Below are 23,628 nucleotides of genomic sequence, written 5' to 3'. Positions count from 1 at the left end.
GGGAAACAAGCTCCTCCCACGCTGTCGTTCATTGTTTGTGGTCAAGCGCGGTCATTATTATTCGCGGTGTTCTGATCAGCGCTTGAAAACACTATAATTTTGGGCGGGCTCAATTATCGACGCTGCGAATATGTGGAAAAATATATGACGCCGCGTTTTCATTATTACGGACCAACACAGACATCGCTTTCGTTTATCTGCGAGCACGAAATATAAAATTGGAATTGTGCCGATATCAATCTCGTATTTTCGTGTCAGTTCAATTTGAAAGATCTCAGGAGTGTCCTTCCATTTCCATGTCGACCTGTCGACTACGTTATTCAGTAGTAATTGTTTGCAATATAGAAAAGTCAATTCGTATGTGCATCAATTAAATGAATTATTGTTATTAGACATTTTGTGAAAATTGGAATATCAAGCCACTGCAGTGCACTGAATATAATTCGCACAATCCATTACTCTGTTTATAAATTTATATGATGTTATTATAGTTCTCTTATTTTTGTGATGAAACTGTTGAATAGTTTATTAAATTACATTAAATTTTACTGTATTTGCTTGTATAATCATACAATATTCATGGATATTTTCATGCATGTTGAAAATATAACAAAATTTTTTAATTAGCTGCTAATCATTAATGAATGTGATAAAAGATTATTTAAGAAAGGTTTCCTTCCTTACTGTTATATACATATATGTATTACATATAATATTTAATATAAAATTGATTATAAAAATTCACACTTTATATGATATTCCATATATCACAGTATAAGTATATTATTAAATATACTATTAATTATATTTGCGTATATTTTCGTATTTCCCTTACATTATATTATTCGCAGATTGCTTCTCTCTTTGCCGATTATTTATATTTTCTTGAATACTCATATGCGTTATCGGCTCTTACTCTGCATTCGTTTGATAAGCGGATAAATAACATTTATATAGAAATATGCTCGCGCAACGAGTTTAACAGCGCCACGCTGATTATAATATGGACGCGCGTTTATTCGCTTCGACAAACGATTAATTATTAGCGAACTGTTTATTGACATCGACAAAGGTATTTCCAGCACAACGATTCTGTCCATCGAACTGCAAACGAGATGTTTTTTGCTCTACTCATTTTTTTCTGTTGATAAGCCTTTCGTAATACTTGCGAACGTTTCGCCGATGGATCGACGTGTAATACTGAGGTGCTATTAATTAATTAATCAAACCTTGACTGGCATGCTGATGTGTGCCGATCATTTAAAAAATTAAAAGTTCAACATCATACTTGCATCGTGTTCATTCAACCGCACGATAATTCTGGTCAAGAGAGCCGTAACAGTTCGAGTCTGTATAATTCGAATTATTTCACTGAACGTGTAACAAGCGTATATTATAATAAACTTACAATGTAATTTTCTATGCATCGCGTATGACGGTAAGGACAAGGGCGAAATTTTGTTTGTAGAAGAAGCACACAGAGTATCAGTACTTTAACTCTTCTTTTACGAGAAAGACAATGAAGTTACTTTAGAATTCTCTTATCATATTTTAATTTCGCCTCTTATAAACTTACAAAATAATTTTCTATTTTACATATTTGAAAATATTATTTCAGAAACTTAAAGATTCAATTTATGTTCATCTAGAAGAAATCTTTATGCATGCATAAGTTTTTGAAAAATAAATAAATATTATTAAAAGTATAGAATTTTTATTTTAATTTTGCTACAATTACAGATTACTCCTAAAGTGTACTCAAAATTAATATATTGGAAAATATTTAATGTTTCTTAATTTAATCAAATATATGATTAATATAGCTTAGATCTCCTTCTCTGTGTTAGACCGCTCACACTTTAATATCATGATAACATTCTATGAAGAAGTTTTTATAGATAGATAAAAAGTATAATATACGTTTATGAAAGGTGTGTAAAACAATCTGAATAAGAAACACAAATGAGAAGAAAATGACGGTGATGTAATCTGGCAAAGCCTTTACTAACTACAAAACTTCCTTGAACCGTGTTGTAAGCAGTTACGTGGATGGACGCTAATCGATATCGCGTGAAACGCCACTTCTCCAATCAGTCTACAACACAGGGAACGCGCAGAAAAACGAACGGTTATACACAGGGCGCGATAGCGCAATAACAAAAGCATGTACCACGAAGTGCATCGTGTTTGCAAATGATTAGTCTGCGCACGACATCGGGGGCTACGTCGCATTGCAATTTAATGCAGGCTGTTGAGCTTGTAACTCGTCGTTCAATTACGCGCCGCGATGCCTAAAAAATAGTATCCACCGTAGTATCGATTATGCGTACAAGTGCGCAATTCGCGCGATGTTCCGCGCGATGATGACGATCTGTGTAGCCCGTCGCAAATTACCTTTCTATGTTCGGGCTTGTGTCGCGGGTGTTGCGACGAATTAGATTACATCGCTGATACCGTTATTAAATTTTCCCCTGTTCGAGCATAACATCGCGAAACATATCATGAAAAATATCGTACGGAAACGACATTTCTGGAAAGGAATGAGCATAAGTCATGACGAATTTCTTCATGAATATCGCACGACCTCCGGGTGAGGAATGCCCTGTCTTCTTTCGTTTGGATACGAAGATCTGTGTGATCGTGTCAGTTACACGAGGGTGCGTGATACGTTAACATATTGAGTTACTTGTCGAAACTGAGCGATGCATCCACCTGGCCACGTTTGACCTATTTTCATCGTCGTACGATTCGCAGCGGAACTAGTATCGATCGTGGCTCTCTTCAGCGACGGGTCCGATTCGATGCAGCGCGTGTAGCGGATAACAATATCAGAGATCGGAAACCGGTGAAACAATGATGTGTGCAAACTCACGTAGCATCATCGGACGCGCTTAGTAAACGTAAAGAGCAGCTCGCTGTGTTAACGACCACCCTGGACAAATAATTTACAACGAAAGAAAAGCGAATCCTGCAATAAACGAGAAACGAATTAATTTTGCTGATTTGTTTGCTACATTGTTTTGCAACATTACATGTTGCAAGTTCTGATTCGTCTCTCTTTGAGAATCTACAGATTTTAATTCGCTTTTGTGTATACGCATATTTTGTGTTTTCGGCTAACTGGGACATCTTGGAATTTGAAAAAGTACGCATCGATGGCTCGCAGAATTATTGCGGTTTAAAAAATAGGTCAGAGTAGATCTAAACAAAATACTCGAATAAGAGACTTGAGGCAAAAAATGGTAGCGAGCCCATGAAATCCACGTAATGTTCAGTTCAAATGCGGAGAATCCTAGGCAAAGTGAACCATATAAATTATAGACTTGATTCACTTTGGAGGTGCTGAACTCTTTAAATGTTTCAAGATGATCCTTTCCATGGATCTAAAATATCTCTCTCTGTCTCCTTCTCTCATTTTACGAGATAGTTTCTATAGAATCGCATCAGACTGTGCCAACAGTGATTCACTTGTGGCAGTGGGATATCCGAACGATAACCGATTCGTTTGAACGATTCGCCTAGCAAAACCGAAGAGTGTACATTCGTCTTAACTCTGCATTCCGTGCGATCCTTCGCCAGCTCGGGTAACGTAATGCCGCTCGAGCGACAAATTCGCGCGGACGTTCCTCTTTAAAGCTCGATCGCCTCTCTATACCGGGCTGTGTGTGTCCAGACACTCGGGACTATGCTAGTTGAATTGACGCGAACGATCGCGAGCATCACTGGAGGAACGAATACCCATCGCCAGCCTTCACGGTCCTCATGGGCGACTTGTAATTAATCGCCGCCTATAGATCAAACATCGCCGTCTACTCGGCTCGAAATTGACGCGTCGGAAAAATAGCCGCTAACCATCAACGTTAAATACACGCACGTTCGGCCTGTTACTGACGCCCGGTGCATCGTGTAACGAGTAATCGACAAATGCACACACGCATCGTGTTCCGTTAACCCCTTTACGTCATTGTCACTCCAATGCAGCTCTACCGATTAAGTACTTCGTATTGTTAATATCGTGTTACTCGTAATTCGCTTGCCAATATTTCTCGTTAATTTTGCCACTTTATACGTTGCAGGAAAAGATAGTCTGGAAACATTATTGTTTGTCGACTGTATTTTCTTCTGCACTTAAATTTGTGAAATTCGGATGTTTAAAAGCAAATAAAAAACTGCTATTAATATATATTTAGATTGTTCGAGAACATGTGTGTGATAAAAGTCTAGCGTCAAGCTTGCATCAGACACGCAATGCAAATTAAATCAATAAAAGAGAAAGAGAGCTACCGTTCTATAATGTCATCGCATATTTAGCAGTAGTTATGGCAATAGTATTACTAGTTTTATCTATTTAACGTTAGAATTACTTCCGATATGACATCGAGCAACGATGGGGCCGATTTACATCATCCGGATCCAATTATTACGCGCGTCAGGATGCGCTTTTCGAATGGCAAACATTCGTGCCAATTGCAACAATATTTTAACAGTGTATCCCGATGGGCGCGCTCGTTATCGTTCGCGTGTCGGCGTTTACAATTTAATAAACTCCGGTTTTATTTATACGACAATATGCCTGGTGAATTTGCCGGCGTGAACGGCAGGCAAATTCATGTTCAAATGGATGCTAGGACTTTTAACTCTTCTATAAGCCCGATACAGAACAGCTTCAAAGCATCGAGATCTCTTATGGCGACGTTACGATTCATTAAAAATAATTGCGAGTTACGATAAGACAGAAAGATGAGAGATAAGGCAAAGGAGTAATGTCAAGTACGATGCGGGATAATGACAAGTATAATACATACGAAAAGTATTTGCCTTGAGATTTTATAATTATTTCGCATAATATTTTGACTTAGTAATGAGAATCATTAAGATAATGTATTACTTCAACGATCAACTGTACTAATCGTTCGAGATTATTTCCATGCTTTCAAGATTATTACTTATTACGAGTCACAAGAAAATACTTCTCTCTGTTAAAGTCTCTTCAAACTCCGACTTTACAGCTTTACAAACGCAAAAAGGATAAATTTGATGCGATCGGTAGAGGAATAGACTAGAATATAAAGAAGGAAGATGCGAAGAGCGTTAAAAATACTATTTTATAAGAATGTCCGGGCCAACGTGACAAAAATCTCTCTCAGTAGGATATATACATAAATCTTGATCTTCCAGCGAAGTAATATAACGTAATCATTTTTCATGTTGCTTGGTCGACAGTGCGGACCATAAAATACCTTCTCGATTAAATCTCACGATGCTCGCTTGCCGCGCGCGCCGGAAATACTGCTCTACCCGCGCGGTGATAAAGTCATTAATGACTATGTATCTTGCTTTCCCTAATGAATAATGCCAACATGTAAATGGGATTGCGCGAAACGTCCGACACAGTTTAGTACCTAATTGCGAACAGCACGGTAGCGCACGCGCGCAAATCGTCTTTTAGAATTTATGTAAGCTCAAGTTCTTACGGATAACATTTTATTCTGGATAGAGTGCATATATAGATATAATACTCGCTGTAATGTACTTTTATAGGAAATTTCTACGAGAAATTTTTAATTGACTTTTCCTCGGCGCTTCGCCCGTTAAAATAGCCTAGGGTGGATTCTTCGCTTAAACAAATTTCTTAACTGCCACGATGTTTGATGTAGAAGATTGAAAAGCCCGAGGAGGCCAAAGGAACTTCTATTACACAGAATCGCGATGCACCTAGATAGAATTTAAAAGCGGAAGAAACGGCAGATTGAACGGAGAAACGAGAAGACGAAATTAAATCGGACGTAGATCATTTATTCGAGCCGAAGCCGGATGTTCCATTGCTCTGTCAGTCGTTCTATCTACATGAACCAACATATATTACGTGCTGTATACGCTAGAATGTAAAACGCGGAAAACAGCGTGCAAAAGTTCTATCAATTTAAATGCGATTGTATCATAATTTTCCGATCTATTCGATCAATTCGCGTTAATTTTCTGCTTGTGCGATGCAAGAAGAAATGATGTATCCTGCGCGACTGTCTTTGATATTCATTGTGCAGATTATGCCCGGCTCGCCAAGCGTTTTGTACGTCGCGGGATACAGCGTTAGCTTTGGCCGGCATACGTAGAGTAGCACGAGCATTGCGCATACACAACGGCGTAGTGGTAGCCGATTATTATCACGATTATCATAATTACGATAATTATGTAGCTTCTCTGCGTCCATAATAAAGCGGCGCCCGTTAGGGACGCGGGGACACGCATAAAGGTAATCCCGCTTCCTCCAGCTTCTCGTTCTCGTTAATGCGCCGGGAGATAGAGGTAACTTATTGCACCAAAGTGCACCGCGTCTTGCTTAGCGTTTACTTTATAATGCAGCAATGCTCGATGCGCTTGACGTCTGTAATGTGAAATATTGTTAAACGTATTACTATGTCATTTTTGGCTTCCTTTTGTGACAGTTTTGACAATCACGAATTGGAAAAAATTATATTTTTATTGTGCTTTCAGAGAAAATTATATTTTCATACCAAGCTCTTTCGCGAAAATGTCACAAAATTTACTTTTATATTTTTAACAACCGACAACTTGTGATATATGATATATGTCTGTTATAATTTATTATTAACTGTGTGAGCATTAATTATAATATTATTTATTTTTATCGTTCTCTCTCTCTTTCTTTCTCTCTCTCGCAATATTTTTTATGAAAGTGCCGTCGATATTCTTTCACATTTAAATGCCATACCTATCGATAGTGCCGTTTTACCTTGTTTGTTTTACGAGAGTCCACTCGAGTGCTATGTGCATGGAATAAATAACTGAGCAAACGAAAAAAGGAGAATAACAAAGGAATTTGATGTCGTAAACAAATCTAGTTTGGTGATCAACAAATTTATTAATACGCTTTCTGCAAGATTACGTACCATGCACAGCAATTTATATATAGCCGGCGTATGTGCGGCCATCTCGGCTCACGTAAATACACATCCGCATTTCTCGCGCAGCAAGCTTGGCTTGGCTAACGAGCATCCAGATAAAACACCGAAAACGTCGTCAGGATTAATTAAACAATTAAAGCGCGTAATTATGCCGAGCCGTCGGCCCGCCTACGTGACTGTTCGTACGTAAGAACGAGACGGCAGATTGCCGGCCGAATAAAGCGTTCCATTAAAATAGCGAGGAGCTGCACACCAATTGCGAGACGAAAGGAGTCCGCGTCGCGGATCGGAAACGGATGTGCGAAACATAAACTGCAATCGGATTTTATAGGCACGAAGGGACGGCTTACTGAACGGCACGGTCGAATGCAAGCACGTTTAATTGCTTTAATTGCAATAAAAACCGAGGAACTCCTGCACAGCGTCTGATACCGTAAAATCAAGTGACTCGACGTATACTAATTTCGCACAGCTTGCTCCAAAATTGGCGGAAGCTAAGCAAGTACAAGCGCAACGGTACTTCTTTCGTATACAAAATGCATCAATTTCGCAAACGTCGTCTCACGTGCTGAAAACTTGTCTGCGTTCGTTGTCAACCCTCGTAAAAATCGATAGTTCGCGTCTTCGTCGTTTTTGCGTTATCAAGACAACGACTGCGTACATGTTCACTCCCTTTTTTTTATACCGCTGTGCCCTTTTCACTCAATTTTACTGACACATCCCGCGAGGCCGCGTGTGTCTTCTTCCCGGTTAAATGTTCGATGGAATTGATGTATCGACAACGGACAGTGGCGGGACGGGGGCGGAAAGCGCGCAGAGCGGTGTGCGTATGGGTGTGTACGCATCGCCGAAATCACCCTGCAACATTTCTCTCACGGGACGCCGCATCGCTCGCACTCCCCCGAGACGTTAAGAATTCTCCTCGTCGCTGTCAGTGTGCGTGCGTGTGCGCGTTGCATGTATATGTGTGTACAATCACTCCAATCACGAGCCATACATCAGTTTGCACTGGTGACGAGGATGAGAAAAAGCCGGCTGGAACGGGGAGGGCGGCAAAGGAAGGATCCCCGATTGTGAAAGTCCCGCGGGGACGAAAGGCGAGTACCCGCCCGGTCTTGCTTCGCGCTAAGTGATAGATCGCGAGGACTACTATGTAGTCAGTGCCCCTTGTCGTCCCACCCTCTTGTCGGCAAGAACGATGGTAGGAAAGTTGTGACGGCTGGGTGGACAGAATATATTTATTCCCGCTGAGTGGCGTGTGAATGCCGCTGCCCATGATGCTTCCATTTCTTCCGCAGTGCAAAACAGTCGTGATTAATCGCGCGTTCCTGATGAGTATTCCGCTACATCTCATTTCCGGGGGATGCGTTCGCATTGTGTTTCAATCTTGTCTGCAATTGCGGCTTTACGGTCGAGCTTTATGAAAGCGCCTTACGAAATTGTTGCGGAATTAAAATCGTCTTAGGGTTCCATCGACGTTGAACGTATGCTGCTTATATTTACCTACGTGTGTCACGCGAGAATCGTCGGTACTACGATATCGAGAGCGAGCAGTATGCTTCTTGGTTTCAGCTTTAATGTCTGTAATTACCAAGAAGCCTTGCGATGACTAGAATACTCCGTGATGCAATCAAACGAGATTAATCTTTAATCTATCAACCGCTATGTGGAGTTATTTTACTACAATTTATAGTCTTTTCTTTGCAGTTCTAGCTTTTTCCAACAAGCTGAAGTGATGAAGAGTCGAAGGATTAATTCGTAACTTTCCACTTAAAGCCATCACAGTTCTTTCGGGAAACTTGAATTCTCTTTTAAATGATGTAAAACACCTTGTCAAACTAATAAGAGCACCGGATATGACCGTTTAATAAACTCAGGTGAGCACATTTCGCTGCGAGCGCATTACGTATTCCTACCGGGACGGCATCGTGACCCTAGTTCGATCTCGATTAACATCAACGATGACGAGCGCGCGCGCGCACGATGCATTTTACAGGCAAAGTGCGTTAACGCGTGCTAAGTAATGGATGATCCCCTGCCGCGCGGACCCCTCGAGCCCTGCTGGACCGTCGGTTTATTTTCACTCTGGAGTTTTCCTGAATAATTCACCGTACGGCAGGGGCGTATTGCCACCTAATTGCACTGAAATATTGAGTAGCAGGTCGAGTGCCCGTTCGGGGTGGAGCTTAACGAAATTTAACGTGAGTTTAAGACCCGTACAAGAGGCTGGCCCGAGAACGGAATGCGAGCGGAACAGCTGAACGACGATAAAACCACTTTGAGAAACTAAAAGCGAGAGCGATGACGATTTGACCTCGTTAGAGTGGTCTTATGAGTATAAATCTTACAAATGAGTGAATATTTGAGTGAGGAGATAACGAGTACTTTCTCTGACATAAAGTTGTCCCGCCTTATCGTATTTAAAAACAATTTTTATAACAAATCATCTTCTAGTGCAATATGTGACAATAAACTTGCTAAATAAATAAATCATATTCTCATTACAAATTTCAATTTCCGAAAATCGCGAAAGAACTTTGAGTTACGCTGAAAAGAAATTCTCTTCTGGAATCATTACAACTCTGGTCAACTCCGATGGTTGTGTATTTCTTGCCCACGCGGTATCACACCGTTATCAAACGGTCGCAAGGTATCGGAGTACTTAAAAGAATTACATGCAATACGCATTCGGAGATTGTTCCAGATAGCTAAAGTACCAAGAAAATTAAATTCATTCGCTGTCCGCGGCGACGCGGCGGTTACAAAAACTAATCACTGGTCCGCCTTTTACGATGGTCAGCGTAGTTGGTCAACGAGCGCGATCCATTCCACTTGACCCTCCGAGCAGTTTTCCTCGATTTTCCAGCTCCGTGCATAAGCGCCGTCTTCTCGGACTTTCTAACGAGACTTGACCGTGCCGAGGATGCGCGCGGTTTAGATTCGCGTCCGTTCGCTGCGGTCGAGGAAGAAATAAAAAGCGGAAGGGGAGAAGATATACATGCTACGATCTTTACGGTATATGCGGCGCACTTCCGCAAGATACAACCCTCGCGCAATGATACAAATAAGAGACGCGTCCAGCCGATTGCTCGTGATATCGTTACGGATGAGAGTGCGCCTACGCAAAAATATTCACGCGAAGTTAGCGATACGGATTATCTGACACTAATGTTATCTAAGACAGTTTGTATGTATGGGTTTTCACGTAGAATCATAATAACAAAAATATCAAAAAATGCATTATTCGTATAATCACTGCGTGCACCATTAAACGCAGTTTCTGTATTGAATTTTTCATCAATTGTTCCTTAACAAAATTCCTTTATTTTTAATCCTTTATTTTGCTATTACTCTCAATCGGCCGGCGCCTTGACGTTCACACTGCGGGAAAATCGATATACACATGCGATTCGGTACCAATTGAGCGCTTAAATCAGTACCGCTATATAACAGTTGTGTTATATTCGATGGGTGGAATTTATAAATCGCGAGTATCGCGATTCGCAAACTGCGCCGGCGAAACCAGCGCGAAGGTATTATTCAAATGCATCGAATGAACGCTCATTCGCTTGGACCGTACGGGACGCTGTTAGTGCAATCAAAAACTTTGATTACAAGCGATTAATTAAAAACTTTTGCTGGATAAAGACGTGAATGTGTGCGTCGCGCACAGACGCACGATTTGTTACTACGCCGACATATTTTACGCTTATCGACATATTGCACGATTTACGATGCGTATTATCGTACGAGTGTATTCGCCGATTCGTCCATTCGCGACGAAAGAAATTGTCTTTCGAATATGATGAATTCAATTAGATAGCTTTTCTCAATCAATTAAATAATTAACTAATAATTATATCAGTTTATTAAGCTAAATAATAAATTAAGATTTGGAAGTATTTCGATTTTCATAATTTTCATATATGCTCAAGATAGAGATTGCAGTTTAAAATTGCGATATGATGAAGAAAAAATATTACTCTTTTATAGTTTTCTCTTCATAGTAGAACAAATATGTTATTGTCTTGCAATTTGATAGATGCAGTTATATATTTATATTTGCGACTTCGACAAATCTATGTCAAAATGGCAAACAATAACTTGCATTAGTTTTTCTCGTTTGTATGTAACTGCTTAAACATGACAGTTGTGATAGTAACAGAAATATCCTTTTATTACATTTGTTTTAACGTGACAGGATAATGGCACGAACGTAAAGCGGCCGTTCTCCGTCATAAAATACCGAGATACGTACGAAACCACGGGGATATTTTTAACTTGCTACAACATGTCTCCTTTATCGTATTTATCTTGGCCAAGTCTTAGGATGACACAGTTGTATCACCAACTGTAATCCACTTTCCACCATAAATATGCACTCATCTCTCTTGTTTATTACATTCAATAATTCAGAAAATCGACAGAAAAATATAAAAACATATAGGAGCATCTCAGAAGCGATTAGTTTTTATCACAACAAGAAACAGAATGCGAAAAAAATAATTTCATGTATTGCACCTTAAAATTCTACCTACGTCGGTCTAATTTTTATTTTTATTTTCACAATTTCAACACTACGAAATTATTATCGTCAAATTGATTCCGCGGCCTCATGAAGTACTCGTGCGAGATGCGTACAAAATAAAAAAAAAGAGAACTCTGAATCTATCTCGATGCGGTTTCCCGTTGTGACGCGTTCAGATAAAAAAGCGTGCAACATTTAAATTAGTTCGAGATTCCCCAGTGATACTCTCGCGGTCTGTTACATATTTACTTTACAAATTACAACTACTGTGTGCGACCGCGAACCGCGCGGGTGCGACCATCGACCGTCGCGTGGTGCGACGAAACGTACGTATATAAAATGCGGACAGAGGGGGAGGAAAGAGAGAGAAAGAGGGAAAAGTCCCGTATTATTTCTAAATTCCTCCGATGCCGCGGCACTTCGCAATTTCCCGACGAAATTACGCCACGTAACGTTCCTGCAAATAAACCCATCTCTGACTAACCGTCGTCCGTGGGGCCACCCCTGCCCACCACCCCGTGCACGCACGCAGGATAACGAACGGGTGTTGTACGTAAGTGCACTCGAGCGCAGATGCCCTTCTCTCTTCCCGCGCGTGCGGCAGGAAATATTTTTCATTAATCTGATTATTTATCGCCCGTCGAGCCCCTGGGAGCGTTTCGTTCCCTCCCCCTTCCCCCAGTCCTCGCGCCATCCCTTTACACGTTGTAATCCGCGCCGGGCGGCTCGTTCCACCGTGGTTAGGCGGTAAACGGAGGAACGCTGCGAAAGGAAACGACGAGGGGAGGCAGTGGTTGTGGCGGAAGGATAAAAGAGAGACGGAGCGGTGAACACGAGACTGCAGGAGAGGGTGAGACGTCGTAGGGAGGCGTAGGATGAAAAGGATGGCGAACGCTCGTATTAAAGCGAACCACGCGCGCGACGGTGGCAGCGGCTGCTGCTGCTGCTGCTGTTGCTGCCGCGCTCGTAATAAATTTCGACGAAAGGAGATGCGAACGGTGAAATACAGTCGCGGAATGCGTAAATCACGGAACGATAATGCCGGATGTCAACCCCGCGCCGCGGTGCGTTTACGAGCCGAGCACTTAAGCTGCGCAGCGCGACATCGCATAAAGCGCGGCCGCCACGGCCAGCGAAGGGTTGAAATTCGCACGTACTGTGCGTGTGCGGTGCGGGGGGTACGGGTGAAATTTCGCTACGCTTTGTTACGCTCGGTTCAATTTGTCGCGGCTCAGCGGAAGAACATAGGCCGCCATTCTCGTTCGCAAAATCGTAGAAATCATGGAAATCATGAATGGACGACGTATATTCGAGCAGATATATTTTTCCAATATAATCTAGATGAAGAATAGTGGTTTTAAATAAAACTGCATAAAAAAAAACTATATACATATAACTATAATATATTATATTATATATTATTATTTCATTTATAGATATAATTATATGATTATTTCGTTTACAAGAACCGATTAGCAAAATTACAAGCAATTATTTGGAGGTTTAATGACATAAAGGCTACAATCATTGTACGTAACAGTATCGCTACATGATACAAATGATCCATTATTTTGCTGACACAAATCACGATAGAGTCGATAAAGCTATCAGAATCATCGTAGCGTATAGTATCACGGAAAAATAAAGACATCCCTTTTTTGGCTCTCGCGTCAATACGAGCGCGATATCCGGACGTCGAAAAGTCTGCACGAGGAAAAGTCAGTCAGGAATGTCGAGAAGATAAGGGCGTTGGAAGGGAACAAGGCTCGGAGAGAATTCGAAAAAATGCGATCGGCGACAATCATCCTTTTTTCAATCTCCGCTTTCCCCGTTCCATTTCCTGACCGTTTGTTGGCGCCAGGAATCGCACCGATTTCCGAGATGGGTGCACGCTTGTCTCCACTAGAGTTTTTTAATTTCATCACCAACTCTGCCCTTTTTTCCTTCTTGCACATCTGCTCTTTTCATTTTCATTATGGCGCATTCTAATTATTTTTTGCTGGCCACATTCGTGTGTGCATAAGTGTGCAATTACAAATTGAATAGATTACGAATAGAAAAAGGAATTGATAGAGTTTAATTGTTGGAAAATCACAATAAGATTTCTCAGCATTAAGTACAATTAAGCAAAAGTGCATCGAATTTGAGAGTAATGAAGCATGGTCATTTTCGAACTCGATAGATATAATAAAGATATATAACAATGATATAATAACGCAAATTTTCGATAACAACGGAATTAATATCTTTCTTCTGTCTTTATTTAATTACGACAAAGAATGATGATTTAAAATAGGAAAAATAGATAAAACTAGAAGAGAAATGAAACTTGGACAAAAGATTTCTCCCGGATTACACTCGTAATCTCCACGCTACCAGCGCGGGGTTACAAATATAATCCACGCGACTACGAGATTAACGGGAGCTAGCTCAAGACTGCACACGACCCTTCCAAGCTTATTCGTTTGCCATTGTTCTTTACGGAGACAGACTCGCGAGTAAAGGACGTCAGGTCGACGTCTCCACTTGTAACACATGGTCTATTAAGACTAATAATAGTCAGCCGTAGACACACGAAACAGACAGAGAGAAAACGTACTAGTTGTCGCGCATCTTTGTTTTACGGTTAGTACCACTTATGCTCGTTCCAAAAAAAGGACTTAAATGAAAAGAGCGGATCTGGCGCTTAAGGCATCTCCGTTATATTATCACTCTCAGATGATATATCATCCTGATTGAACGTACATATTATAGGAGATAAATTAAATTATACTTTACAATGAATACGAGTTACGTGTCAGTGAAAAAGCCATAAAAGATGTGCGTGTGCGTGTTACTTCCTCTTGATGATATTATAGTATACCCATATAGATGCAACATAGATTCGATAAACGCATGAAAATAATTACACAAGCATGAAATATTTTGTATTGCAAATTTTGTCGTATATCGATATAATATAATACATATCGGAGGAACATATAAGAATAACTATAATTAATGAGCGTTTAACGCGGATGAGACTTACGGGACATCGTGTGTTTATATGTAGAAATGCTATACATGTAAAAGTGCCAATAATATAATAATAACGCGCGGCGCGCAATGACGCTTCTCGGTGCAACGTGCACCGCGTAATTAAAACGCGCGTATCGAGCTAGAACGCAGACGATCGGTCGGTCGCGATTAATGTATCGCGTATCCGAACAATAACGAGTAATTAAATCGTTATGGATGCATAGCGCAACGCGCGAGACAATTGTCGTCGTATCGATAAAAACGCGCGTCCAAATCGTCGTATGTAGACGCGTAAAAAACTAACAAGACTGGCTTGAATATGAGCCACGAATACATGTAAAAAGAAGCAAGAAACCCCGTGGAGACTCGTGGAATCTAAAATGCACCTTGACAGTCGACGATGCGACATCGTATTGTTGCTGACAGCTGGGAATACCGAAGAATATAGCCGCGACGAACATGATCCACGAATACACTTATGCATACGAACATCAATCCATATATTATTCGTATGTGCTGAACCAGTGTGGCAATTAAAATGTAGACGCAATTATAAAGAAAAATAATTTAATACAGATTTAAATATAGAATTGAAATATAAAATAGTTTTCAAATATAAAAGAAACTAAGGACCGATTTTTGAAAGAGATAAATCAAGAAAGATTGCATTATATTTTAGGAGGTATTAATTAGTAGCAAAATGTGTTCATTCAAAATGTACATTTTTTCTGAATGAAAAATAGATTTTAGTAAACGGGAGTTATTAGCAAGTTTACGTTTGACATCAGAAACAAATTCATATTCAAGCCTATATATTGATTCGTTACAAATTTATGCTTTATTTGACAATGTCAAACAATACTTAATAAAGTCTCGCGCGAGCGGAATTTAATATTTTTCTATTTTGGTATCTCCGTGTATGCGCGCGTGTCTGGCAGAGGAGGTGTGGCAGTGTGGGTAGATGGATGCGAATGTACTCTATCCTCGCCTCCGACGTCCGTAATGTCAGGTTAATCCGAGTGCATACGATATAACGCACGTGCCCGATAGTGAAACATCGGGCGCGTGCTCTCCGAGCGACGAGGAGCGGAACAAGACAGGAGAGGAGAACGAAGGAGGCATTCAGAAAAGGAGCAGACGAACGCACGTCTGGGAATCTAAAACGAGCTACGGCGTGTCGGGCGATGCGACGTCGTTATTGTTACCGAATGGTGCCGAAATTACCGGGTGTCCACCGGGGAAGAGCGCGACATCGCGGAGACAACCGTCAAACCGGGAGTTAACGCTGAAAAAACGAAGAGACGCCGACACGTCGGCGTTTCGTAAATTTAGCGCCAGCATATAGGACGCTCGCGGCTGAGAAAACAGATCTAGTCGCGAGTCTCTGCACGTCTGCTCCGACTGTTCCAGGCACTACCTCGAAATTCGAAACGGTGGAAGCCAAACAGAAAGTGCTCGACTTCTCTTCCTGATTCCGAATGTCGTGACTATTCAGCTGCTCCAGTATATTTGATTATTACACATGAAAATCGGGGCCAGCGAAACTTTATCAGATGTGCGAGGAAACAAAACCGAGAGGCGAAACGAGAACTCGCGAATTTTACGTAAGATACAACGGGCGATATTTGTAGAGCGCTTGCAAACGCTCTCGTTGTTTCGCTCGTCTCTTTAAGATGACTAAATAATATCTCTGAGCTGTCGCGATATTCACTCGCTTTTACGCTGTTGCCCGTACTCTCACAATTGAGTTTATTGTTTCTATATAGACGATGAACGACAGCCGATCTTTCGCCGTAAGGATCTCGCAGGGAAGAAGGCAGGGGTTAAAAAAGGTCCCTTCGTTTCGTCGCGCTTAGTTTGCCCTTTCACTACCGTGCGGTTACCCTTCTCGTTGTTTTTTCGTTCATCCGCATCCCCCGTTGTCGTTTATTGGCCAAGAAATTACTTTCTCTCCCTTGCCGTCGACCTTCGTGGAAGCTACTTGCGGACGGAACAGCCAACTAACCAATCGTCGATCGATGGATCCAGATAATCATTTTAATGCCTTATCCCAGTTAATAGACCGATAACGTTGTAACGGAACGATAATTACAAAATAAAAAGATGTATTTCCATTATTGTATCCGAAGAAATTTTCAAGAAAATACACCGTCATCAGACATTCTGATATCTACGTTATAATGTTAACAATTCGATATCACAATATGTTACAATGAAATATATTAGAAAAAAAATTAATGCACTTTCCAAGTATAATACAATTTGGTATAAAATGTACTATAATATAACATATCTAATATATAATAATCATTTTCGCATGATTTTATCGAAACAAAAATGTTTGAATTATGAAAGAAGACAGTCAAATTCGACAATTTAAATTCTAAAAGTTTAGCAACTAATTTCATCACAAATTATACTGTAAGATAATATTCAGCTTCTCTGGAGGATTAATTTATTAACAATAAACGACAGAACAATCGGGTTTCTGATGCGTTGCGATTCGGTTGTTTCACTAGTGAAATGAGCTTTCCCTCTATGATTACCGATATTATATAACATCAATTATGTCATCCGCGGCCCGCATTTTGCGCAATATGTCACTCCCAGGCATATTAATGAGACCGTGTTTATTCAATTACTCGTCAGGAACACAAGTCCTAATCGAGTCAGCGTTCCATAATTCTGTTAAACGAGAAGGTGACGAGCCTTATCGATGAGACTTTTATTTCAAGACAACACACGTTAACTTAATTTCTTCATCCAATAAGTACAAAAAAATTATGTAATATTATTATATATTTCAATATTATATATTATTTTCTAACACTTCAGTTGAAATAAAAAACATCAAGTATTTTCAATACATGTATAGGAACAGAACTCTCTAACCGTGTCTTTTACCTTTTTTTTTCCATTTATTATGAAATTGCTAATTTACAAATGTTAATTTGCATAATTTTTGCCTGTTTGTCGAGCAAATTTCATAAACATATATCTCGTAACGCCTCTACAACGTAGTGTACATATAAATTACGACACACGGCACCATTTATTCAACGTGAATCTTACCTGAGAAACTCGGAGTAATCTCGGTACTAGCACGTGTTGCCGTATCGAGTACTCAATCCTCAACATGCAGCAGAATTCACACGAATTCACAGAATTATTTAATAATCTTGCATCTTCGATACGAGAAACACTCTGAATTAAATGCTAATTCAAAGTATTTCTCTATCCTAACATTATTTTCTTTCAGAATGTTTCAGCTGCAATCTTTTGTATCATCTTTTATATGATTAGATAATTCAACGTAATTTCAATAATAGAACATGCAATATTATGTACAATCATAAATATTATATAATATACATGAATAATAAATTCACAAAATAAGTGATGCGTAAAGAATCTTTATACTCCTTATGATTCATCTAGAAAAGTCTCATAAACATATCAAAATGATTGCCAGTGTGCAACATAAAAGCCAGAACAAGGATTCGCGTGGAAGCGTGATCTTAAATAGTTTCGCGTGTCATTTCGCGGGTGATGGTGCGACCAGGAGACAAAAGCTGATCAGAATTATTCGATTAAACATGAAGACTGGCTTGATCGTATCGATGAACGATCGCCCGGAGTAATACCCCGCCGTGGGACATGGACGTTGGATCGGCCTAATAAACCGGAAACCTAATGTGGTTCAACCTAATAAACCGGAATTACCGGTATTAGGTGTCGGATCGACCGGTGTATCGCGCGCTCGGCTTCTCGGCAATAATGCGAATTTGAATTGATCCGGGCAGCATGTTGCAGGACTCGGCGTTGCGTTGCGCTCCACCCCGGAAGATCGATGCGTATTCATTGCGCTACGAAACGCCCTCCCACGTTGTCACCACCCCGGGCGAACACAGAGATTGCTTAAAACAATTAGGCAAACGCCTCGCCAAATCGCAAACATCGAACGTGCCTCGGAAATTTACTTTAATATCCAATCATGGTCTTTACGTTCACGTAAACACAATAGTCCAGCGTTCTAAGATCTAACCATTCTAATCTATTACTATTAAAAACTATATAACATGATTTTTAACGCTGCAAATTTATAGGAATCATAAAATGTGTTTTATAAAAATATTTGGTCGAGAGAGAGAGAGAGAGAGAGAGAGAGAGAGAGAGAGAGAGAGAGAGAGAAAACGATCTTCACTTCATTGTATTTCTCACGAGAAACGTTTGAAATCATCGTCTGCAATTTAAATCCATGCTTACAGAATAAGAAAATAATTATCTCACCTCTTCGTTTTGCAACAGATAAAGTCCGGGCGAAAATAATCGGTATTCGATCTGAATATCAACGAAACTTGCACCCTTATAATTCTCGATCGGTTTCACTGGCCAAAACGTATCTCGGTAAAAACGGATTAGGGAGTAACGGCGGAAATTTTCGCGATCGAAACGGCGATTTTCCTCGCACCGTGCGACGAGCGCCGCGGGCGCAAAATACCGGCGCGGCGCGTGCGACCCGATGGCGAAATAATCGAGAACGGCCTGTCGCATCGCCGGACAAAAGAGATATTTCACCGTCCGACAAATTCCCTCGTTAAATGGGCGGATGTGCAAAAAAAATAACACCGCGGAGTCGCGACGGCGGGAGGGGTACAAGGAGCGGGAAAATAAAAAGCGCGGGCCAACCCGGCGCGTGAAAACGTGCGCGCATGGTTCGGCAAATTAAAAACTCGTCCCGGCGTTACGAACCGGACGATAAATACAACAATAATTAGCGGAGTCTCCGCGAGACGAGTCCGCTGCCATTAATGGAGGGTAATTATCGGGGATTTTTGAATTCGAGATTTTGCCGAGCTGCACCTCTCGCATCCGTATCACGCTGCCCATATCCTCGCGCAATTAACGTTCCCCAGTAGAACGTCCAACATTCGTGCGGTTTTTCCTTGTTTATTTACCATCACTCGAATATTACGCTTGATACATATAGAAAATATTTAATCAATGATATGGATGTTATTTTATAATTCCTTTTCAGAGATATTTCTTCATATACAGGGTGTCCCGGGTTTTAACCGACAAACTGCGGGAGCATATTCTACTAATGGAAATAAGAAAAAATTTTTATATCGAGTTTGCTTAGAAATGCTTTATTACAAAGTTATAAACCAATATTGAAAAGAAATATGAGATAAGTAACAACGGAACATAGTGTAGAATTTGGAAGGTCGAAGATGTTTATGTTACGTGTATTCACATGTATTCATGTTCACTATGTTGAAACGATTCAGTATGATTGTTACTTTCACAACAGTAGCTGTTAGATTTCAATCGTCGTGTGAACTAGCAATTACTATCAGAATGCCAAAAGTGTTTTCAAATGAGGAATACACTGATATTCATTTCGTGTACGGATTCTGTGACGGAAATGCACGAGCTGCCGTACGAGAGTATCAACGTAGATTTCCTAACAGGAGAGTACCAGATAGATTTAAAGCAACGAATTACTAATTCAGTTACTGAGATGCAACAAAATTTTCAGTAATGTCGTACTGTAACAAATTCTGTACTACGTCGATGTCTAGCTTGTATCGATGTGCAAGGACAACATTTTGAAATGCGTCACTAAATCATTGCGTACATAATTTTTATTTTTGTGAAAAAATCCGTTGTTACTTGTCTCATATTTCTTTTCAATATTGGTTTATAACTTTGTAATAAAGCATTTCTAAGCAAACTCGATATAAGAATTTTTTCTTATTTCCACTAGTAGAATATGCTCCCGCAGTTTGTCGGTTAAAACCCGGGACACCCTGTATATGTGGCTTTATATTAGTACACTTATTTATATAAATTGTAAGTACTTGTGTTTATGAATGAAGTAGGCCGAAAATATCATTGTTCATAGCATGTAAAAATGTTTTTAGATTGTTGGTCGTAACTCTATTTGCGTGAGTGCATCAATTAATACCAATATCGATTTATATTGGCCTCGAGCAACTATTTGAAAATCTCACGCAGTGCTACGCTAAGTGACGAATGGTCGAACTAGCTCTCGAAGGAATGGAAGAACTCGTAAGCCGGACAGATGGCTCGATTTGTCTTGTATTTTTAGATCGAACAACTCTTCGTCGTGATATCTTTTTTTGCGAATAAAGAAAGAGAAGCAAATGGTCGTCGGCAGAGTTCCAAAGAATAAAAGCAATAAGTTGAAAATTCTGAGAGATCATTCATTTAATTCTACTACTTTACTGATTACAGCTCATTAAATTTTCCTTCTTGAAAATAGAAAGCAGAATTGTAGAGAAAGAAATTAGACACTGTCTCTACGAAACATATATGTGTTTAACTAAAGATTCTCAATTTAAAATTGTTCAGCAAATCTTAAATTTCTCTTTCGTAAAATTCTACCTTTTTATCACTTTCAACTCGTAATTTCCTCGATATATTCTCAATTTCTTACCAAAGTTTAATCTTTTGCCTTACTATCAAAAGTTAATATCAAAAGTTTTATTTGATAATGAGCATTTAGAACTTATACCTTATGCATTTGTGCATAATATACACTCTTCAATTTAAATTCTATACTTTTAAAATAAGTGACTTAATTATAAAAAACAAATTTTGCAGTATTACTGACTTATTACATATATTCTAGAAGAGGTACGATGCACTTTGGATAAAAAATTTGAGAGGCGATAAGCCAGTTAATTTCAAGTTGCCGTTTATTTCAGCAAACACGTCGAAATACATATATTCTAGAAAAAAGTCATTTAAAAATTTTTATATCTTATCAAATATCTCTACACTTTATTACTTTTTTTACTTTGAGAGACATTTTGCCGTATCTTAAAATCGTTGCTGATATTTGTTCTTCACGAATCTCGAGAGCACGTTGAACGTAGCTTCCGAAACAAAGCGTACTCAAGACTGTGCAAACGGAAAAATTATTAACGCCGGCGCATATAGTGAGAAAAAAGAAGAAACATGCAATAAAAGCGCCAGAGTCGCGTAATACAAAGCAATAATCTAGAAATTTTGTGCTGTGTGGTGTAAAACAAGTGGACGATATTTATCGCGATACGCAATCTCGTTGAGCCCAGCATACAGCTCCGGCGTTTTTATCATCGTATGAAAAACATAATAATTTCACGTTTCACCGAATGGTACAATAACGCGTTTTACGGCTGTTCGTTTCAGTTCGGTATGGCGAGCGTAATAATCGGATGTAATAGCCTTACATCTCTGTCCAAGCTATGTTTTCCTTGAAATAAAAATCGTACTACCAATCAAAGCCGATCATAAATCGATAAAAAGTACGAGCGTTAAGGACAGGGACATCGAATTATTTTACATATAATTTTTAGAAAACGTAATAATATTAAACATTAAAAGTGGATGATTACCATTAAATAATTATTGAATTTATCATTGAAAAATGTTTTGCAGATATCCACATCTTGTTTTATATTCACATAATCTCACAAATATAATTCCAACATTATTATTATTAAACGTTATTATTATTATTATTAAAAATAAAAATAATTAAGAAATAGATGTTTTGAAGTGCGCGGAAAATTAAAAGGACTTCCTTTATTACAGAAAGCTATATACATACACGATAACGTATTTAATATCAAAATTTCTAATATTTTTTACTCAGTCCGAGAGTTCTCAGCCTCTCATGGCGCTGCGACTCGTACGCTAGCGTGGTCTTTTACTGTTACATTTTCAATGACACGTTTCATTCTGGAAGTAAACCAAGTTTTCAATGCTTAGATACGGGAAGCAGATCACAACGATGCCTAGTTGAAACCGTGCTCTTGAGAGAAGAAAGAACGAGGAAAGTCAAGGATCGCCATTCCCGCATTCTTGCGAATGAGAACGCTCGCCGAAAGTGAGCCAGCCACCTCGAAAGATGTTTCGCGCGGCTACATGGCTACGTTTCTGCATAAACGTCTACGTGTGTACGTATGCGTATGCCTGTACGTGTATGTGTGCAGATGCATACGAGCGTATCCACGATCGCAAGCGCGCATTCGCGTGTATACGATGGTAGTTTGTCACAGTCAAGCGCTCGCTAAATATGCGAAACCATTTGTCTCCGATCTTCTATTCTGGCAAGAGCGTCATTCCGCGAGCTCGCCGCAAACAGAATTAAATGTTTCTGCTTCGTGCTCTCGTGTTGCTATGTGTTCCATTCTTTATCTTACACTCGCTCAGTTATCGGGGGCGGAAAGAAGCGCAAAAATTTTGGTGCTCGACTTGGATCAGACCGTTACAGCAGCGACACGGTGGATGAAAGTGAATGATGACGCGGGTCCGTCCCCGTGCTAAATTTTACCTTGAAATATGTATGTCGTAAACCCCCTCGTTCGTCACTTTTGTCAATTTCGTTACACCCCGTCTTTGCACGGTAACTTTCGTGTAACACGGATATCTCCAACGTCGCTTTATATGTTAGACCAACATTTGAGACAAGTTGTAGCATGTTTGAATTATTGTGAAACTGACCTGTGCATATGGACCGATCAGCTTGAAAATTATTTACCAGATTTCTCATCTGTTACATTGTTTCCTTTTAATAATATTATTTTAAATACTATAAAAATATTATAGAGCATGAGCATTAATTCTATAATAGGCATATTCTATTGGGTTGGCCAAAAAGTAATTGCGTTTTTTTTATATAAATAAAAGGCGAATTTTTCATGGGAAACAAAAACTTTATTAAACAATATATTGTCCATTTTGTTTGATTATCTTTTGCCATTTTTCAGGCAACTTCAAGATTCCGCGCTCAAAAAAGTTCTTATCTTTTTCAGCAAAAAACAATTCCAACAACGATTTCATATCCTCATCAGCAGTCAAGGTTTTACCATTCAAGGCGTTTTGCAAAGAACGAAACAAATAGTAATCTGATGGTGCCAGGTCTGGCGAATATGGTGGATGTGGTAACACATCCCATCCAAGCTGCAACAATTTTTCACGAGTGACCAAACTTGTACGTGGTCTAGCGTTATCATGGTGAAACACAACACCTTTGCGATTCACCAATTCTCGACGTTTCTGTTTGATGGCATCATTTAATTTATCCAGTTGACGACAGTATACGTCTGAATTAATGGTTTGATTCCTTGCAAGCAGCTCAAA

At 39.7% G+C, this 23,628-nt stretch overlaps 1 protein-coding gene across 4 annotated transcripts in view; it reads right to left on the bottom strand.

The window, feature by feature from the left end:
* The window catches only part of LOC105285825, a 253,884-nt gene that overhangs the window by 95,577 nt on the left and 134,679 nt on the right, over positions 1–23,628 (bottom strand). The gene's annotated exons all lie outside the window — the stretch shown is intronic.

This window comes from Ooceraea biroi, chromosome 8, assembly GCF_003672135.1.
Source record: "Ooceraea biroi isolate clonal line C1 chromosome 8, Obir_v5.4, whole genome shotgun sequence".
NCBI lineage: Eukaryota > Metazoa > Arthropoda > Insecta > Hymenoptera > Formicidae > Ooceraea > Ooceraea biroi.
This window is presented reverse-complemented; position numbering and strand designations above follow the sequence as displayed.